The 22719-nt window shown below is 43.2% G+C and overlaps 1 protein-coding gene across 6 annotated transcripts in view; it reads right to left on the bottom strand.

Annotated features, from left to right (window-relative positions):
• znf521 (zinc finger protein 521) overlaps window positions 1-22719 on the bottom strand; it is a 93328-nt gene that overhangs the window by 19472 nt on the left and 51137 nt on the right. The gene's annotated exons all lie outside the window — the stretch shown is intronic.

The following is a 22719-nucleotide window of genomic DNA, read 5'->3' as shown; positions in this document are numbered from 1 at the left end:
TGGATACACCGGGGACCCATCTAGGGTTTATCCTCAGGTCTCTACAGTCCAGTGCCCTCGCATAGGCCCTGGGTACCATGAAGCACGAACACACAATCCACATAAACAGCTGTGCCCATGCTCCAGAGCCCTGGAGGATCCAAGTAGAGGGTTAATCGAAGGTGCTTTAGGCAAATCTGTCAAAACAATTCTGCTGCAAAACAATAACCTGCAATGGCCAATACACTTCCTTCCTTAATCCTTAATTTTGTTCACAAGCAAATTTTTTAGAGTTGTTTGTGTATCGACCACTAAAAGCAAACCTGAAACTAACCTTATGCTCTGGGTTAGGCTTGTGTAGGGTGGTTGCTTTGTGCGTCATATAAAACAGGTAGTATCTCAGTCTCGGCACCTATTGATTCTCACTAACAGTGACAACTGCAACCCAATGACTCCTGATATTTCTAGGAAGAAAGGGGAATGGAAACATTTCCTGCAGTGCCAAAAGAAACAGTGTATACACATTCCTCCTATAACATATTACCACGTCCTTTTTCCAATATTTTCTCAATAACCTAAACATATGGCATTGCATATTGCTTAAGGAGGAGCAGCGTAAAAAAAACAACCATTTAGTGAGTTGTGAGACGGACTACGTTCCCTCATGATTGTCTAGTAAGCAGCTCAGCTCGTGTTTTGAAAGGGACTGAGGTGTTAGCCTGTTCTGTAATCAAGCAGTCGACAGATGAGATATTCTGTAGGCTTTATGTGCATCTGAGTGCAGCAGCAGGCATCAGCAAAAGAGGGGGAGGAGGGTGGCACGAGTGCATCCTCGCAGCCGTGCAAGAGGATCACTGCCTTCTTTGATCACCATCCAGTTTGCTTATCTGTGTGAGGATGTCCACTAAGGTCAAGCTTGCTGCAGGGTTCATAGATCTGTTCTTCTGCCATATGCGTAGCCCTCATTTGACCCTAGTGCACAACACTGTCCCTTTGGAGACCTGGCCTGCTTCATTATGCAGATAAATCTGCACCTGCCTGACTGACCTTGTGTGCGCGCATGTGTGTGTTTATGTCTGTGAGCAGGTGCATCAAGGGAAAATGGCAAAGAGATATTTATACAGTTTGCTTCAATATGAAGAATAAGGCTGTTGTTATTCTATAGTTTTTCTTATTGCCAAGAAATACCATGAACAGATTAAACCAACAATATGCTACTCCGTCTGTACTTCCCTGACTGTGGCTCTTGGCCCCAAACCCATTCATTCCTGCTGACGAATTACACCTTTAAAAACAAGTCAAAATATAAAGTTTCATTTTCAAAATGGCTGAGTAATTCCCTAACACAGCTGGGCATTGTAGTTTTTAACAAACATTACAAAAACAGGAGTAAATCCCGCATTTGCTGGGAACTATTTTTCGTGGATTAATGCGCATTTTGAGTGCAAGCAGGATGGTGAATTTGGGATTAACTCAAAAATAAACTACAGTGCTCATGTTCATCGTAATGCAGAAACATGTCTCCCAGTGCACAGGTGTGGCTCATTGATGTGTTCTAATTTTTGGACAACAATGGTGGTCTATGACACAGAGCAATGAGCTACAGTATATCTTTGACTACACACACACACACACACGCGCGCACGCACGCACGCTCGCACACACACACACACACACACACACACACACACACACACACACACACACACACACACACACACACACACACTAACTTTTAGGAGGATCAATTCACTGCTGTTTTTGTTGTTTTAATAGAGATTGTTGACAATTTAGAGATGATCTGGAATATATATATTACAAGATGACTACCCCATACCCCACACAAAAAGACCTGGGAACAGAATGTAAGGATGTGAAAATCATTGAAACCCCATATGTAAATGTAAATAGCACAACGATACATTTCAAATAATGGAACAGAAAAGTTGTTGTCTGATCATTCAACTTGCCTTTGTGGATGCAGCGATAAACTGTGTTCAGACAATGTTTTTTTGGAAGTGACCCATGCCCATGCAGTGATGTCCACTACAGAATCCTGTCGGTTTTTAATCAAGCTCTCCAACATCCAATACTGTTTTTTTGGCCTTGTCCCTTGCGTGCAGAGATTTCATCAGATTCTCTAAATCTTTTAATGATATTTTATATTGTTGACAATGAAATCCCCAAAATATTAAAATGTTATGTTAAGAAACATTATCCTTAAGTTGTTGCTCTATTTGCAAGCACAGTCTTCCACAGAGTGGTGAACCCCTCTCCATCTTCAGAAAGACTCGGCCTCTCTGGGAAGCTCTTTCTTCACGTGACTAATCTGTTGCCAGTTAACCTCATTCATTGCTAGATGTTCCACCAGGTGTTTTCTTTTAGCATTTCATCATTTTTCCAGTCTTTTGTTGCCACTAACTTTCTATAAATGTGTTGCTGGCATCAAATTCAAAATGGCCATGTAATATAAAAATGGGCAAAAAACAATGACATTTCTTAGTTCCAACATTTGATATGTCTTTGTGCCATTTTCAGTTAAATATGGGGTTTCAATGTTTTGTATATCCTCACATTCTGTTTCTAGTTACATTTTACACAGTGTCCCAACGTATTTGGGAACGGTGTGTATGTGTTTAAATTCTAGTCAGTACATAGTTGACTTCTTCATATGCTCTTAAACAACCCTAAACTGAGTGCAACCTAATGTGCAGATATGGATGGATGGAAAGAGAAAAGAAGTTTAGAGAGCAATAGAGCTTTGACTTTGAGTCTTTTTTTTGCTCTGTTAGCCCCTGTCACGCAGTCTTTGTGTGGCTGGGCTTGTATTCGGCAGTGTAACTGGGGTTGAATTGAGCTGGCAGCCTCTTTCTTAGTGAGAGCCAAGGGAGGAAGTCAGCTCGATCGCCCCTATAGCTGCCTCATTGGGCTTAGGTCACTTCCTGTCGCTCCCCTTGCCTTTCTCCAGGGCTGCCCAATCAGCATGGCTGTGCCTGGGCCCCCACCCCTTTCTATGCACTGAGCAGACTCTGGATATAGTTACAGGGCCACAGGGGACTGTCAGCTTTCTCTCTATCCTCATCTCTGTCTCTCCCTCCTCCAACTCTCTGTTTCCGAGTCTCCCAAGTGTTCTCTGCTGCCACCACCCTGTCCCTCTGCACTCCTAAGAAAATCCTTTAGATGAGAACTGCTCCTGTGCCTGCTCCCTCTAAGCATCCCTGACACCAGCAAAGTAAGCCCATCTGCATATCCACAGGGCCTCGCGTTCCTGTGGCTCATGGTTTATGTATTTCACAGCTCCTTAAAACACAAACGCCTAATATCTCTCCCATGTGGAGGACAGGAGAAGGAGAGTGAGAGAGGAAAAACTACTCTCAAAAAGAATGGTCTTTATTTCTCCGCGCTGTTTACTTTTTTATCCGGGCTGAAGTTCATGTGCTGTTGAAGGTTGTTTGGGACACTGGGGCTTGCGGGTCTGGCTTGCATAGTTTAGTAAACTCTGTACGTAACAATGACAGAGCTTCAGCATAGTGAATTCTGTATGTTTAAGACAATGGTAAGGTGTGTATGTGTGTGAATTTGATAGAGACATCTTGGTTTGCCTTGGATAGAAAACTTTGTTGTCCATTACATTATATGAAATGGAAAGTTGCCCTTGGCATTCTGGAAACTCTGTAAAACAGCTAAAATACATAAAATACATTGCATGCAAGGATTAATTCTTTTACCCATTTTTGTGACTAGGGGGACCTTGAGTGCCTGCCAGATGGCAACAACTAAAATGATGAGTGAAGGGGGTGGGTGGGGTCATTATAGGCCTGGGTTGCCTTTTAGGTAATGGACTGGCTGTATAGGTTTTCCAGTTGCAGTGGTTTGTTTCCAATGGTCTTGCTGGCCTGGTGTACCACCTGAGTTAGTTTGATCTGAGTGGTTCCCATACCAGGAGACCATGTTACAGTGAGTGATCCGTAGAACATGATCAAGTTGTGTTTGCTGCCATTGAAACTCTTCAGTTGTCTGGGAGAGAGAGCTGCTTTCTTGCTTTTTTGTAGATGTAGTCTGCGTTGGTCTGGGAAGGGAGTTAATTGTCAATGATTGTTCCCAGATAAGAGTGTGAATGCGCAACCATCAGCTGACAGTGAGTAAAAGACTGAAACTAAAGTAACTAAAGACAGTCTAACTTTCTGATAATAGCATGTAGTTAAGTATAACACAGGGCACTGCTTAATTAAAAACTCTCCCTCAGCTTATTCTGTTCCAGCACCACCACTCCCTCCAGCTCCACTGCCCCGTACTCTATTTAAACAATTCTGCTCAGGAGCAGTTTGAATTGGAGGGGAAATCAGGATCACTTTTAGCATTTGGCTTTGGAAGAGAAAAATCTTGATACTTAGATTTACACTCCTCTCTAGGGCATAGTGAATGGTTCTCTGATGCTAACTCTTAGAGGGACCCATGCTGCTCGTGTCGCCAAAGCAGCACACTCTAACAAATGATATTAAGGACATCAATCAATGCACTTCTTTGCTTAAAGTAATGAATAAACAAGTGGGAAACAAATTGAGAATATTTAGTGGGTAGAAATGGGTTGTTTTAGAAAAGCCTGAGACAGAACTACCATAGTAATCAAAGTTGGTCCAGTCAAACGGAGAGGGCAAGGCATTACAACGTTTCTAACCCGCCAAATCCTGCCATAAAAGGCAGAAATATCAGCTTGGAGTGATCTTGTTGTTTGTTGTTATGAGGAATTTCACCTTTAGCAAGAGTTTACTTTCCATTCTACCATCTGTTTCACAATATTCAGCCTGATGTTGGAGTTGTATGTTAATAAACCGAGAAGATTTGGTTTTCAGTGGACTCACTGCTGTATATACAACCCACCACGGGATTGTGGATGGTAGCAAAGTAGACAGCTTCAGGCCTGTAAACAGTAGGGGGGTTTACTTCTCTCTTCTCTCCGCGGGAACTATCCATTAACAGATAATGGGGGGAAAATCAGAGTGATTAAAGCCCAGGGAATTATGGGTGAATACAAATTGACTCCACCTCCGTGTGGTGTGCTCTCTTGAGGTAGATGCACTGCTCATAAGGAACAAACTCATTTCAGAAGTACTAGAAGGCCTATTAAGGCCTGGAGAATGCTGCAGATGGGGGTAGGAAGGTGGTAGGTGGGAGCACAAAGGGATGGACTCCCCCTGGACCTAAGCTGATTGGAGAACTGGCGCCTTGGGGGGGTGGGGGGGCACATTACTAATATCTATTTCCTGCCTCCACAGTTTGAGAAGGACAGAGTGAATCAACTGCAAATGTCAAAATTAAAGTACAAGGTTTAATCATGCAACTTTGAAAATTCCCCCTATTCTATCAAAGAGTTAATGTATTACACGAACAGTGATGGAAATGTGATAGAGTGCTAGCTAATAAAATCAAAGAGATTTGAAAACCGCAGCATGAAAGGAAAAGCTTTACTTCAGTTTGCCTGTGGGGAGGTGGGCATGTAAAAGACACATTCAGTGTCTGCAAGAGAAAAGTGAAAGATGAGCTAAGCGAGGTACCAAAGCCCTCATGTCAGGGTCCCAAGTTCAGTGCATGCCTGATGCTGTTTTCCAACCTCCAGAGGGAGAAGGAGGGGTGAGGTGTTGGCGGTGACATGTCAGTGGTGGTGACGCCCTCGCACAGCAAGAGCAAAGGATTCTGGGGGAACATGTCTCTGGGAGAATGTCAGCTCTGATGCATGGCAGCTCGTTGGAGGTGCTAATCAGAGCAGGGCTAGGCTCCTGCTAGGATCAGCCACTCTGCGCCTACATTAACCGCCTCACAGCTCCCCTTGCTACCGGGCCAGAGGTAGAAACACCAAACTGACAGGTTTTTGTGTCGAGATAAACATGCGTAACGCTTGAATGGATGTTACAAAAGGTTTAGCAGACTAGAACACCTTTTGGAGTTCACAAAACATGGGGGACAAAAACATAAGGACACTTCTTCTCCCTAACATAAACGCACTGAGCAGACATTTCCACTCGAGTTATTTGCCAAGAGCCCCTGTGCATGTGTGATTATTTACACAAGACAAACAAAAAGGAAAAAAGGCACAGCTTTAAGCTGAATTATTATTATGATGTTAAATAATTTTATACCAAAAGAACATATGCATGAATAATAGGTTAAAAAAATAATGTATGTGCTGTAACACAGAGCCCGGTATTTAGAATAACATGCTGTGCTTTGTGCTTCTCTGCATGACTTACATTAGGCATTTACAAGCTTTTATGACTCAGCTATATTATAGCAGTATGCGAATAGCGGCATAATATGAAAGAGGAAATTACATTTGATCTTTCATGTCACTGTCGCCAGTTATTTCTCATTTATTAACATTTAGCTTATAAATGGACATTTCTTATTCTACAAGCATGTTTTTTTATTGTAGAATAGGTAAATTTGCACAGTAAGACTGTTAGAAGTAACAATATTTTTTCAATACCATGTGTTTAAAACAATACAATCCCTATTAATGATAAATTCAATAGTATGAAAAGAACCAAAGCTATAAAAAAAACCCACAGATCTACAATCAGATTTGCAACCCAAGCCTGTACAGATGAAACAACGCGGAAGAAAATCAAATGGGCTTAAACCTATAGCATGGCACTTAGAGCATTCTCTTCAGCAACAGACCCACCAGTGAGTTGTTGTTTTTTGTACCAGCACTGGTACACGGTTGTTAACACACAAAAAAAAATCTATTTTGGGCACACACTTTTTTTTTCTTTTTGGTATTGAAAGAGGTATTGCGTATCGTTTTTTTTTAATACTAGTATTGTATCAAAGTTTAAAATTCTGGTATTGTGACAACCTTATTGCAGAGTGCAAAAAAAGGAAAACACACGTGTTTGTCCTACACAAGATATGTCAAGATATGTACTGTATGAAATTTTGGAGGGCCTTGGCCAAAGGATTTGATTTTTTATTATTTCAGATTTTGTGTATGGATGTATTTTTAGATTTGAAAGTGTACTGAATGTAATGTAGCAGCCTGCAGCTTATAAAAGGGAAACTGGCTGGCAAGATGAAATTTGGGACCTGGCACTGCTGTATGCTTTGAAGGATACTCTGCATTGTGTGTTTCGCCTGGACCACGTTATCAGATATTCTAACAGCTAAAAATCGACAGTGGCTAAAACTCGGTCAAATGAACAGTGTGTAGGTCACAGAGGCTGAAAAAAGACAAAAAAAGAGAAGTGAGAAATCCACAACAACAAAGGCAAGAGCTGAATACTTGTTAACGAATGATGTGTAGGCGCTGCAGCTGCAGGCAGGTATGGAGGTCCGTTGGGGACAAACAGTGCAGGCTGCTGAGATGGATTGTATGGGAGCGCCGGACCCCCTGCAGCCACACAAACACCATTCTGAGCTGAAATGCTCTAATTTACTCTATACATGCCTATTCTAAACTGCTGGGCTTTTTCGTGTTAGAAAGGAATAAAGGTCAAGTGGCTACGCCCTGACTTTCCAAGACTATTGTGCTCAATGCAAGTTGCTGTGCAAGGTGAGAGAATTCTTTTTTTTTTTTTTTTTTACAAACAAGCAAAGAAACAGTAAAATGGGCAAAGAAAAACGTTCTGGCAAGCAAAGAGGAGAGAAGAAATGAGGTGTGAATCTAACCAGAATCTCTTTCAGGTCTCAAAAGAGTGAGTGGCCTGAATGTAAAAAGTTAATTATGGGCACATGCCCGGCTTTTTTCGCTTGCCTCACTGTGGCATTGTCAGGCTGAGGTATGTGGCTCTATGGGGTCTGTGGTCCACACAAAGGAGCAGGGAAAGAGAGCGGTGCGGAGAGGCCCCTTGGCTGAGCTCACGGCATGGAACTCTGTACAATTAGCCAGCCCCTGCGTTCTGCCGGCTTATAATTATCAGTGCTTGCCTTAATTGACTCCCTTAGCCTGCTGCAGAGGGACCCCCCCTCTCCATACCCCCTTCCCCCCTGCTCGACGCAGGCCGCCGAGTGCCACGCCGGGCTCTCCAAAGTCATTTAGAAAAGCGCTCATATTTTCGACAGAAAAAGGGGGAACATTTGGTGAGAGAGAATTCATCATCAGGTGTCTAGAGGTTTTCCTTAATAGAAAAGCTGAGTCCCACTGAGTGCGCTCCGTGTAGCGGCCAGCCACGCATGCTCAGGACCAGCAAGCCGCCATTCGCAGCGGGCCACGAAACATTAGCATAATTTTATATAACACAGGCAGCCGTGCTGGAAATTTAATACATCTCAGCAAATACGAGACAGGCGTTTTGCATAATTTTTTTCTCCTCATTCTCTACCTAGCTTCCTCTCTCTCCCTTCTATCTTTCTGTCCTCGCTCCATGTCTCTCTCCTGTCTCTTCGTCTTGCCTCACTCCCTCTCTCTCTTGCCTCTCCTTTGCCCCCCTTGCCCGCCCCCCCCTACACAACCACCTCTCTCTCCTCGCCCCATGGTGCTGCTCTCACTAGGAGAGGGGAAGTTCATTACCTCAGCTAAATCAGAATTAGTCCCTTCATTTTGACGGGGCGAACTTCATTAGAAAGGCCCTTCCTTAATCCAGCAGGGAGAACTGATGAATCTACATGGGGGCAATAATTTGCTTCACACAGCACATTCAGCCACTTCCTCCACGCTGTTTCCCCTTCCTTTTCTTCGTCTATCTGGCTTTATGTACTTATGGTTACATTTTTATTAGATCTACAGCAAAAAAAAACCTGAGAAAGAAAAACACCTGCATATAATTAACTAATGGCAGCAGAGAGGGTGTAAAGAATGAGTTATGCTGTGTGGAATGTCCCGTCTCCCCAACAGGCTCCGGGGCCTCTGGAGCAGCCATGGCTGACTTGGCCGGCACTCAAACACAGGCTGAGTGAGCACTGCCGGCAGCAGGCTGGGTCTGAGGTAACTATTCAAGATGATTTTACAATGCCGTGATTATATTAGAGTGTTTTAAGATACACAAAATCTTTCCCATACTCTACATGTGGTTACAATAGGTAGAATGAAAAAAACAAAACAAAAACAGGATAGTTGTTGCTTTGAAAGTTGGAATCTTTCATCCTTGGATTTTTTTTTCTCAATCCTACACAACACACAGTAAAGAGATGGAGCTTCAGCAGTTGTCCAGATCCTTAGAACAGTCTAGAGAGCGAAGAGATGTGAATCAGGACAGACAGCCCCTGACTGCCATACCACAGCGCCTGGTGTCAAACAGATGTGCAGCTTGGCAGCTACACTCCCCAGAAAACTGAGAGCCCATGGATTCCAGGGTGGCGTTGAGTCGTGCTGCCCTCCCCCTCTCTCACCACTCCTTCGTTCCCCAACAGTCCCAACTACCCCACACTGTGCCCCTGCAGACTCCCTCCCTCATCACCTCCACACAGGGGTCCCCTGACTGGTAATCTCGTCCCTCGAATGTGAAATCTCCGACAGCGATGCCCCGCACTTTTACCCCCTACCTCTGTGGCTGATGGGTAAATTGGAATGGCGCTCCCTGCTGGCGCGGAGAGCTCTGAACAGACAGCAGTACACACATGCTGAGGCACCCCTCGCACGCTCTGTCTAATATAGTGGACATGCACACTCTCTCCAAGCTGCAATATCCATGCACAGACACACATCCACACACAGATGCACACGTGGGAACAACCACACATACACGCAGTCACACATTAACATAAAGCTTCAGGTAAATCACATACACAGCCTCATAAACATACACACAAACGGATGCAAGGTAAGTGTTCCATGCATGATCTGTTCGCCCTCATCTGCATAATAATTGATTATATGATAAATAAAACAGATACTAGCAACTGAGTCATTGTATGTGCAAATTCAAATGTACACGGAAATAGCTTAGCTTGGGTCGTTTTGAATAAACAGCACTTAACATGATTTCTGTTTTGTGTACAACAAACACATAACAGAAAAACTGTGTAAACCGCAGAGTGAAAGAGCACATAACTAGCTAGACAGTGTGTATAATTAGCACTGCCAACTTGGTGTTTTTTTTTAAGCATATTGTAAAACTTATCTGAATCAGCAGTGAATCTCAACTTACGGCAAGGTGCTGGGCCTTTTCTAATTCACAATTAAAATAAATTGAGTCACGAAGGGAATGTAAATAAGGTAACTACGGTTTTTAGAGTGCATGAAAAACATTAAAATAGAGTTGTTTATAATATATTTAAAAAGTGCCTCCCGGTCCCCTGACAGAGCTAAGCCCCAAATGTCCTCAAAATAAAGAATTTCAAAGAATGACATATGGGGCTTTTAATGTTTATTCATGCTATCTGATAAATATTATTAATGTGTGTTTATTAATCGGCCCCTGGCCTCCTGTCATTTTGTAACAGTGGCCACAGGGCAAAGCAAGTTGAGCATCCTTGGTGTAAGAGGCTGTTTTTTTTTTGTTTTGTTTTTTTAAATGTGGCCAGGCATCAGGGTAGGATTTCCCAGAGGGCTGGTTTAGCTGTCCGAGGCTTCCACTCCATCTATCTGTCTATTTTTCTCCTCAGTGGGTGCTCTGAAGCATGCGTGAACGGTTGAGTCCATCCTCAAATCGCAGGGACGTCCTGAAATAGTCAATGGGACCTGAAGGGGCTAAAGATCACTGCAGAAGAAGCCACAGAGGCCTTCCTGTCAAAGGCAGTACTTTCAGGGGGCCAGGGGTGAGGGGGAGCCAGAGGGAGTGAGCCAGAGACATGACACACATTTCATTACACTTAAACCAACTGTGGGTTCAACTTAGAGCCCTGGATTTCCAATGGTGTCTCAAAGGATGGAGTAAGTGGAGGTATAAGAGAATGGTTTTTACAAAGAACACAATGGGTAGGTGGACAAAGGCAGGCAGCTGGACTAATTGCTCGGGGGCTTGTAGGAATATTTTTCTAAGTACTTCTGTTTAAAGCTTAATTTAGTGGCGTACGTCACTCTGGTGAACATGAAATGTGAAAATTAAATCTCCTATCTCCAGCTGCAATTAGAAAGGATATTATGATACACACATTTCTAATTTGTCCTATAATATCTAAATATGTTTTCTTTGATTACAGACAGTGTCACACATTTCTTGGCCAATTTTTATAAATTATTTTGTTATTCATCTTAAGGTTAGTGCAGCATCAAAATAATCTCCTCTGCTCTTTTCTGTGTTCACTGTCGCCTGACAGCTCCGTTTACATCCTGCCCAGAAACACAACCTTAGATGGGCCTTAGACAAGAGCAGTGAAAACAGTACTTATCCCAGACATGCCCAGAGTGGTCTTTTCAGTGAGAGCTCTCATGGCCTTGTAGAGAGAGCACTTGTCCATTAAGACTGTCGGAGGATGCTCTGAGAAATAAGAGGCCGTATCTCTGGAGAGGTCTGCAGGGAGCATGCCCAGATGGGAGCTAGGGTTAAAGAAGAGTGAGCAGGATGGGTGCAGTGCAGTGGGCAGTTCTGCACAGAGTTAAGGGGAATCTGCACACAGTTTCCTGGCTTGGGTGTACAGTACATTCTCTCTCAGTGAGGTATGTTAAAGACACACTTCCTGGCATCATTTCTACATTATGGAAAATATAATTTGCAGCATAACCTACTTTGCTTTACAAAGAAATGTCTACTTAAAATTCCTTGGTGTATTATCAAAAGGGCTATAGAATTACAAAACGCTATTATTATTGCTCGCTTGGGGGGAGCCCTCGCTCATTAAGCTTCTAAGACGTCGTGGGTTTTGATTATTCTATCAGTTTCATTCCCTTATTATAGTGACAAACTCCTGCTATTTTGTTGCCAATCTCCTTCCAGCTGTCATATCTTTTGAAAGATCGCAAAAACCTTCAAACACACTTGTGATACGTCTTCAAATTCACCAGACATCGCTTGATTCCCCCATTGAATTTGTAGGATTAACTTGAGGAAGAAACGTCTCATATTTCTTAACTGGTTGCTACGTCTGACATCAGAGTGTATGAGATTCTAGCATACTGGTATTGTCCAGGGGAGGGAACCCTCACTCTAACCGTCAGCGATTCTCCAAGTGGGACAGAGATGATTAAAACACACCATGGCTGTGACTGACAGACTCCCCACCGCTTCTAGAAGATGACATGTCTCCAAGTCACACAGAAAAGCAACTCCTCTAATTTTAACTCTGACTACAACACCGACCCCCTCTGTCAAAACCCACAAAAAAACAGCCATGCTGAGATTCTTAACCACAATAAAAGTGATAACAACTAAACAGAGAAATAAGTTTAAAAACAACAATAGAGAGGGAGGAGACAAAAGGGGTGAGAAGGCGCCATTTCCCTCAGGTGCACACAAACAGCAGGAACCTGTGAGCTTGTGACAACACCTTCAAACATTTCTGTTACTTTCACAGAAATATCTGATGCTGATGCTCCAATGTGATGCTTCCGCAGCAGTCTTGTCCCAGCGCATATTCGACTTGGCAAGAAAAAAAAAACACTCTCCTAACGGACTGTGTTTGACATTTGTCATGACAGGAATACAGTGAGAGGGAAGAAAGAAACAAGGAGCGAGAGGTGGGAGGAGAGGAGGAAAATGGAGGATTGGCAGAGGGTGATCGATGTGTGAAATTGTATGTGTGAAAAAAATAATTTGGCATTCTTTGGGTTTGTTGCAATTTTCATTTTTCCATGATAAGGAGGACAGAGGGGGGGTTTCCTGTTATTGTCACGTTGTGTAGAGCTCAGGGTCACTTACTAAATGATTCACAGAAAACGGAATCTTTTACATTGGCGTCAGCAATTCAGCCAGGCGCCCTTGTGGGGGAATTCTTTTTGTGTGTTTTTATTGAAGTCTGCACTGAGCGCGCCCAAAAGCTCTGACAGGGGGCCCCCGAGGGCGCTTGTCTTCACCTCCAAATCATAAGATGGAGAGACGAAGCTCCCTCTGTGCTCTCAATTATACCCCTCAACACCCCCTCTCGCACACAGACTTGCAAACCTGCCCTCCCCACCCCAAAAAATAAAACAGAGGCAGAGAAGAAAAGCCTTCAGTAATACAGTCCCAGTGGAGGGCTCCACGATCGCTCTGCGCTGCTGGAACAGCTGACAGGCTCGATGCGGCGGGTCCATTCCCTACGGTCTGTCAGAGTTGGTGCTACAGCATGACGGTTAGTACTTCTCCAGGGATATGACTCCTTTGCTTGGCCCTACGTGCCCCTCATATGACAGGCCCATGCTCTGACCCATGGAAGCACCGCAGCTTTGCCCCAATCACTGCTTCGGGTAGGTGAAACTTTGGGTTACGTGCCCCCTCATGTCTCTTCACCTCTCCCATTCTCCCTGGTGAATGGGAGACCCATCTGATGTTCCTGGCAAATTCAGAGGAGATTGTGTGTGTGTGTGTGTGTGTGTGTGTGTGTGTGTGTGGGGGGGGGGGGGGTTGGGGGGTAAAAAGGGGCAGAAGGAGGCGTGGGTTTTGCAAAAGGGTTGGTGTAATTTGATCAGAGGGTCACAGCTGCATAAACAGGGGTATCGAGGAATTTCTGCCTGCTTGATGGAATTGACTTTGCATGAATGGCCCCTCTTTTCCCCCCAAAATGGGCCATTTTCCACATGTCTCAATGAATATGACAACGGCTCCAGCAATATGAGTGTAATACTGGAACAGCAACACCGGCTAGGGGTAGCTTGAGTCTTTTCTCGAGCTGTGAAATTCTCTCTATCTGGCTGTCTTTGCAAAAGACCTCATCCAAGTCCTGCTGCCTGACCTGTCAAAAGCAGCCCCATCCTCTCTAAAATGCCCAAACAAAATAAACCAACAACCGCTGGCAGGGTCAGAGGGCAGCTGCTCTGGGTGCCTGGACTCTGGTGGGCCCTCTGATTGGTGGAAAGGGCAGTGAGTAAAAGAGAATCTTTTCAAAGTGAAATCTCCAGCTGATGGCTTAGAGCTCCACACCCCACAGTTTGTTTCTCTTGCTTCTGTCAGGAGTTTTGCCCGAGCCATTTGGAAGGATTAGAAAAAGTGGGGGAAGAAAAAACTCAACTGGGCAGATCGTGTGTACTGTAGGGTCTGAGTGATGGCTCCAGGACCCCTCGGAGAGTGATAAACCTTTGACCTTGACAGCCCCCTGTGGTGACCCCTGACCTCTGGCTTTGTGCCACAGATTCAGTGAGACAGGTGCAGGCAGGAGAGTGACCACACCCCCACTGTCCAAAAAATCTCTCTCATCTGAACTACCTATCCTGATGGTCTGGACGCTGAAACTAATAGGAAAAAGAAACTATCACCAACCAGAGGTACAACAGTTGATGTTGCTGATTAGATTACTTTTTGTATGATGAGCATGCAAATATAAGATTGTGACAAAAAAACAAAACAAACAAGAAAAAGCATACAGTCATACTGCATTTACTAAAACAATACTGCAAAATCTATAGATTAATATATGAAACATTTAAAAGGGAAAGGCAGAGGCAGAAATAAACTCAGATACTTGTATAGAGGCTCTAAGTGGAAGTGGAGGAAGCGTTGCAAATAGACTAACATACATTTTAAAAAAGCACTTAGTAAAATGATACACTAAGTTATGTAAGAAATAAAAGTGTTAATATTATCAAAGTGGAGGCACAATGACACATCACGTGGCCTCGTTTTCCGCTCCGCTGTGAGCACTAGCTCCAAGGTCACGCCAGTCCGCGCCAGCCTTTCTGCAGATCCATTTCCTCTCCCTAGGTACTTCCTCATGTTGTTGGCCCAGTGATTCAGTGCCTTGCATTAAGAGCAATTCACCTGCCTCCGGCGTCCCAGCGGCACAGGTCCCCTGGGGAAACCAGGTGGAGCATAAAAAAAGTTCCACATATGGTAAAGTCAAGCTGCTCGGAGGCTGCCGAGTGTCTGCTGTGGGGATAGAGGCTCCTAAAAGGCCCAGCTGGTACTTGGAAAAGGGCTTCTGCGTTACTACACCTCAGTGTCGGTTTGGGCTCCCCTTTGGAAAGTGTTGGCCGGCGCACATGACCAGCCATTTTAGATTTCTCCCTCTACCCTGCCTCATCCCTCGCTCCCTCCTGCCTTCCAACTGGTTCTGTATCCAATTGAACATTTGGTCCTCCACTGCTGGTTAATCAAATTCCTCCATCTGGCCCCCCAATCCCTGTGGAACACAAAAGGTGCAGCCTGAGCCCGGGTCCAAGTGCATATTGGGGGGGAGGAGGGGTATGAAGACAGGGACTGCCTACCTAACTTACACAGCGCAGTCAACTAGAGCAGGTAGAGAGCACGAGGCCAGGCCTGATCGTTTTGGGCAAACAGGAACAGCTTGGGACTAAGTATCAGAGCCCTGCTGTTCATATAGAGCTCAGGGACGGCAGTGGGTTCATATGACAGTAGGAGGGTTTTATGAGCTAATACCTCCACATACACTGTAGAATACAGAGTAGAGTGGAGCCTAAGTACTACTGGCTACAACAGAAGGGAAGCACTGCCCCTGACTTGTTATTAAGTCTCCGTGGCAGTAGAGGGCACTGCTCTTGGAAAACATTGCCCAGGAACAAAGAAAAAAGGGAGAAAAAGTGGAAAATTTATGTTAAAACTGCAATTTTGATTGTTGTCTTCCTACAATGCTTCCTTGAGTTCAAAGTAGTAGTGTGTCAGTAACTAAGCAGTGTCTAAGCCTGTACTCTGATCAAAAACAAGCTATCTTAAGATATCAGACAAAGCCAGCAGTGATCTTTTTAATCCCCCAGAGAGACCGTGTAGCCTTCACAAAATATATCCTTAACTACATATTTATTAGAAGAGACCTTTCTAAAAAGCAGTCCTGCCACACAGTTAAACAAGTTTTTAAAGTGCAGTCACTTTCACAAAACGCTTCCCTTATAACTGTGACATATCCAGCTGATCACGTCTGCTCTCTGCTCTGATTCAGCAGGAGAACCTGAGGCGAGGTGAAGACAGGGACAGGAATGAGTCACAGAAACAGAAACACATGGCATCTCAAGTGCTAGCTCTACCCGTCCATAACATCTATTGTATGATTTCTATTCATGTCCAACCATCCCTTCCCCTGCCAGGTGGCAAAACATGTGTCAATAATTAAACTGCTTTTACATAACAGGATACAGGAACACAATGCAATTTGCTCCCCATATTTCATTGGGCCTTTATGAAAGCACATGAGAGAGTGTAATTAATCAAACCACTGGAATATGTGAACGGCAATTTCCACTTAATGGCACTTACAGGGATTGGGTCCCTTAAGCACCACGTTCTGTCTACCAAACGAGCGGGATTCATTTTCATCTTCATAGTTCAGACAATAAAACCTGGTTTGGATGTTAAACAACACCCATTTGACATCAGGAAATCTGAAAAACAACATCAGATTAGGTCCATGTGGCCTGGACTCATGCTTTTGGGGGCACCATAACTGTGATGTGCTTAGCTCAAGTTAAAGGTCTCATATTGTGAAATTTTTTGTAGTATGAAAATGCTCAATCCACAGGGATATATTCATATTCAGATACTTTAAACGAGCTGTCAGGACATCAATATGGTTGTGATGTCACAAATACACTTATATAGAAAGTAATGCAACAGTACTGTTACTGTCATTCCCTGGCTGCAATGGTGGTGCAGATATGCCAAGATCATATGCTGCAGAAGACTCAGAAACACTGACAAATCAGAGCAGTCTTGGCCTTTCTTAGGAGTGGGGCTTAAAGACCTTTAAGGATAAATTGATACTGTCATATGTGTTTGATTGTTATCCTTGAATTTCAGAAATTAATATTGTTTTAATGATCTTGCTTTGACCTCAAACCTGAGTGTTTGTTGTGTATTCACTTAACCACAGGAGGCTAACCGCCTCCGAGCCAGGGACAGGAAGAGGATCATTCACTGCTTTTAGTGGCTTTCTGTGAGAAGATGGTCCTAGTCTAAATGGCACCCATGTCCCTAAAAGTGCTTCTCTCTCTCCCACATCTCTTTCTCTCTCCTTCTTTCTCTCCAAAGACTCCTCTAAGTGCAGCATCTTGTTTCAGTAATTCAGCCAGGGCAGAGACAGTGGAGAGAGGAAAGTAATCGATTTCTCTCTCATTTGGTTCCTCCTAGACTTGCTGTAAGGCCTCTTGGGGAGTTCTGGACTATTGGACAGGACAATGTTATGGGAAAGAGTGTCATTGCGTTTAAGGTCATCGTTACACCAAGGTTTCATTTTGAGTGCATTTTTATTGGTGTGTGGAACAAAGCAGACAAACAAACAATGCTGCTGTCATTTCCAGGTAGACAGACATCAAGATACGCCCTCTCTTTTCATAATGGCATCGCCATTCAGAATGATAGAGAGATATCATGCACTACAGCAATATGATCCACTGCAGAGATACACTCTAAACACTGCTGCTGTGTACCAAGCTTTTAGTAAGGTCCATAGGTAAACCTTGTGTCTATAAAAAGGCACCATTACTAAATAATTTAGAGGAAATGTCTTTACTGTACTATTTCTGCTTCATGCTTCATATCATCTGATCACAAGAAATATTAAAGAAAAAAAGGAGAGTGGAAAGAGAAACAGCCAAATGATACGGGAAACTGGAGGTGTGCTTTTGAGTTTCCTTTTTGAGTTTCTAGATTAATTCTTCATATTTTTCTCCCATATGGAATACTGGCATAAGGTTCACACAGACAGACAGACAGACAGACAGACAGACAGACAGACAGACAGACAGACACACACAGACACACATACACATAATGATATAAATAATTTGCATTAGAGTTATGTTCAATCATTCTGTTTTAGGCCACCACTGTCAGGTGTTTCTAACTACCACCATGTGGCCATTTCACAATAACCTTTTCACAATAAAATAGAACGTTTTTGGGAGTTATTGGTAATCAACCTAGTCTGTCATTCAGGTATGAGGATCTGTTGAAAATACAGCCTGCAGGTCCCCATAAGACTTGTTATTATTATTGGGTCGGTACGAATGAAGTCTTATCTCACCTTTTCAGCTTCCCACCTGACCTCATCAACAGGTTTAGGGTTGGTTTAGCCCCTGTCTCCAGTTTGCATCTCCTGTGTTTATTGGCCCTTTATGGTCTAATCATTCATCCTGTATTTTAGCTCCATGCCAGCCTGCTAAATTCTTAATAACAGTCAGTAAGTCTAAGGTTGAGTTTCCATTCATTTACATCTGATTGAGATATTCTTGCACAGACCAATTAAAAAGGCAATACAACTACCTGCAGATCTTGGCATGTATTCTATTAAAAATAGAGCCCAATCTCGTGTGTCATTAAAAGTACAGCAGCAGCAATACAAACAAGACAAATCTATCTATTGTTTATTACCTCCTCAAGCTTTTTACCCAGAGGGCAGAATAAGAGAGGGAGGGGCAGAGGTCAGCATAATTACCATTCCCTCCCTCCTTGGAGTCAGACGGTGCTAAGACATGCATTGGCAAATTCCATGGCAGCATCGTATATCACATTACCATAAAGCCCCAAAGAGCTAACCTTTGTTCAATTCCATTTGATTCTAAGAGAGGAAAACAGTCTCACTGACAGCCTCATCCACCCTCAGTGTTTCATGAGTTCAGTTGTTTGTCTTTCAGTCTTGTGACTGCTCTTGCTAAAGATGTGCTATTCCAAAAATAAAGCGTCAGGGGACATGGGGGATCATTGAATCATCCTGGGTAGAATATCACATCATCTGGAGAGCTTCAAGGTTCAATCTCAAACTCTGCCTGAGAAAAAGACAGTTTGTCTTGAAAATAATACACTGTGTTTAGCTCAGAGCCTCTCTATATACATGGTCTAATTCAATAATTATGCATTTCTATGGTTGCTCACATTTTGGTTAACAATTACATTGATTTATATATTTTTTCTGTGACACTTAATAGTGTGCTTCTGGTATAACAGAATTCAACTGGAAGCTCTCTCCATTTTGGCTTCTGTTGACGATCAACAAAGCGCTTGCATTTGCAGCATCAGTACACTCTAATATGCCTGTTGACTGAAAATGAGAGCACCAGTACTGACAGAATGTGAAATACTGTTACTGAGCAGAGGAGGCTTAGTGGTGATGTCTTCAGTCATGCTTAAAACCAATAGCTTCGGCTGTCTGTGGCAATCCTTAGGTAGTACGGAAGGACAAATGTTGCTAGAGAGGATGGAATAAATGTAAAGATGAGAAGGGGCAAATAGTAAGCGGAGGGAAACACATGAGATGAGAAATGTAGAGAACATAAACCAAAGGAATAAAAATGAGAGCAAAAGAAAGGCACGAAGTGGAAACATTAGAAAAAGAGAGAGAAAGAAATAAAGAAAAAAAAGAAAGAAAGAAAGAAAGAAAGAAAGAAAGAAAAAGAGATCTGTGAATTTCCCCTTCCTCCCCTGAGACATCCCTTGATGCCAAGCATTCATCATCCAGCCTCTAATATCAGTTATTCTGTGGCTCCTCTGCTTACAGCAGAATTAATTTCTGCTTTAATTACTCTCATCGGCGGAATGCTGATGAAGGAGAGGGACGAGGCATTCTGGGACTCGGGCCTCATTCCACCGCTTTAATTTGAATGAATTCCACCCGGACACGCTGGCAAACAACTGGCAGCCGAGCCCCGGGAGCCACTCTGGGAATGCGCACAGGAGCTGCAGCCATGGCCCCCACCAACCTAGCTACCTTGTGTGTGCGTGCTTGTGTGTGTTTTACTTGCATGTTGATTGTGTGCGAGGCTGAGCGCTGAAGTGAAAAAAGTAGGGAGAAGGACTGCACAAGACGAGCAAAAGAGAAAAAAGAACAGATTGATGGATTGAATGATGAGTGTGTGTACAGTAGGCGAGCATGTTTACAGTGTTTGTGTGTGGGCGTGCCTCAGCACGCAGTGTGTGCGTGTTTGCATTTGTATAAATGTACTCAGGGATATGGGGTGAGAAAGTAGAACTGTAAACGATTTCATACAGAGAGAGACAGTGAGAACAGATCCATATGGACATGAAACATATGAAATATGAACAACATCACTGAGTGCAGCCTACTGTGCAACATAAGTGTTGGTTGGAGAGCAAAAATCATTAATAGTTAATTTGATTATTCCAGATATGGCACATCATACTCCCTAACAAACCCCCAGTCCGTGTATCGTACAAGAACTAGTAGTATAAAAAGGCAAACTAGGAAATGACTGCATGAATAGGAAAAGGCTGTATGTGTGAGATGCACACAGTCCATGTTTGCATAATGAAAACAACTGCAGAAACAGTATAATATCACAGCAACCCCGGCAGAGGAGCAGAGAGAGGGGCCATAATTGACTTTTCTTCAAGCCAGCTTGGTGGTTACAGAATGTAGCATATTGGATAAGGATTGTGATTGATTATGTGGGTCTGCCATACCGATTCGTTTGATTAAATGTAACCATGGGTTTCTTTTCCAAGCCCTAATGAAGCAGCAATTTGAAACTGAGAGACTGGAGGAGGCTGAGCCAGGCTGCCTTCAGCCCCACGCCGTCTCTCTGTCTGTGTTTATGAGGCTTCAAAAACAGCAGTCATCACACAACATCCTACCTCTGCACCTCTTTCAGAATACAAAAAGGTGAATATTTTGTAGTCTTTTTGATTAAAAGAGAACTAAACAACTTATTTACAAAACTCTGACTTAATGCAAAAAAAAAGTCTAGTAACAGTGCTCTGCTGCCGGAATAGCCTGAAATAATAGCAAGATTGAAATTCATCAGATAATTAGGTGGCATGAATCTCTGCAGGGAAAACACACATTTTCCCTTCACAGCAGAGTAGCATTACTATAATTAATATGTATGCTGATATTGTATATGAGGAAGGTGCAATCTGGGCTGAAGTCACTTGAATTCACCCATTAGCGCTTTTTATCTTCATCCCACATAAGACAATTCATCTCCTCCAATTTTATGTCCTGAGCCATCCCTCCTCCAGTTCAGCAGAGGGCAGGCAGATAGGTGGGTGTGACCTCCACTGACCCTGAAACCTCTGGACAGGTGGGCGGTGGCCTACGTGCACTGTCCGTTTTGGCAGCAGCTCTCTTCCACTCCCCGGCAGGGAGCTCAGGCCACGATGAGCAGCTGGGTCGCAAACACTAAGCACATTAATATCTTCTTAATGATAATAATCATTATGGCATAAGCACCTTCCCCAAAGTGGGAAAGCTTGTGGAATGTGCCAGAGTAGCATCGTCGTTAAGGTAAAAAAAAAAGAAGAAAAAAACGGAGATGAAATGACTCTTTTAATAGGCAGCAACTTACAGCCACCAGTATAATGCAGACACTAATGTAATAATGTAATAATGAGATACACTGAAGACATTAGGGAGGCCCAAAAACTCACTGAGACAAGAGTGAATGAATAAATAAAATTTGTACTTGAAACTGGGAGTTGACACAATTACCACTGCAGATGTACATTATACGATACATACTACATGCTAATAAAGACTCATCTCTATTACAGATATATGTTTTTTATAAACTATCACAAAGATTTCCTAATACTTTAAGGCCTTTCTGGAGTTACCGGCGTAGTTCTTCCACCTTGTGTGCTACAGTGCTACAGCATTTCCCATATACTCGCCGCATTTAATATAACTGTCAGTATTCACCTATCATAGGCCATTATCTGTCTCATCCGCGTTCATTATTGAAGCTAATGATCTGTTGTCCTCTCTGCTCCCCATTGAAGGAGCACTACATTAAAAGTCTCTTACTAACTTAATTAGTAATTATAAATGTTAAAGATTAATCAGAGAGAGAGTGGCTTAAGGTTTGCGTCTCTAGGCGGTGCTGGGACAAATGGAGAGACAAAGAGGACATGTCGCTTCAGAGTTCACACTCCACTGTCATGCAGGAAATGGAACGAGACATGCGAAAAGAGTGGAAGTGTTACTATTTTACTTCTAATGAATGTGTTTTAGCATTGTGATTGCACACGGAAAGATACGCAAAAATACATCAAAATATTTAAAATTCAAAAAATGTCTCATGTTGGCCTACAGTGAGAGCTTATGCTTGAAGCAATTTAAGCTACACTTCTTTACAGTCAAATATACTGTAGGTTGTTGTTTTCCTTTATTTAATCTACAAGCACTACTGTAGTGTATATAATATTGTTACAGGAAGCAGCATTTAATATGGTAACCTATGATGCATGCAGAACTCACATTATCTCTTTCTAACAAGATGGAAATAGATCCCCTTAATTAAATCCTGGGTGTACACTAATTCCTTACTAAATCTGCACCTCTCTCTGACAATTCCACATCAGCAACACCGTGCACTCCAGTAAACATATAAGCACTGATATCAACATTAAACCTTAATAACTAATAAGGCTTTCATCCAGGGAGTTCCTGTGTGATTTCCATTAATGTGGGGGGAATTGCCCAGGACCATCTCCCTGTTTTCCGGAGCATGTTGACGCTGAAGCCGGGGGTGGGGGGGGTGGGGGTGGGCGGTGGGGGGTCGGTTCATGGTGCAGGAGGAAAAACAAGGAGGAATTTAAGCTGTGCCGAGTTGTGGGATGGAAGATATGCAAATTGTATTTCTGCCCGAACTTCAACCATATGTGTAAGAGAATCTGTTAACACTTTCAGTTAGAGGAGATGCACAAGGCTCAAAGTGAACCAAAGAAATTGCAAAAGACGAGCAAAGATTTTACAGTAAACAACGACGGGTATCCATTTCGTAGTCCTGCCCTCGCTCTCTTTTTAGAGGAGAAATGGCGGTGCTTTGAC

Source organism: Echiichthys vipera, assembly GCF_963691815.1.
Source record: "Echiichthys vipera genome assembly, chromosome: 15".
NCBI lineage: Eukaryota > Metazoa > Chordata > Actinopteri > Perciformes > Trachinidae > Echiichthys > Echiichthys vipera.
The sequence above is the reverse complement of the archived record's forward strand: the minus strand, read 5'-3'. Positions and strand labels throughout refer to the sequence as shown.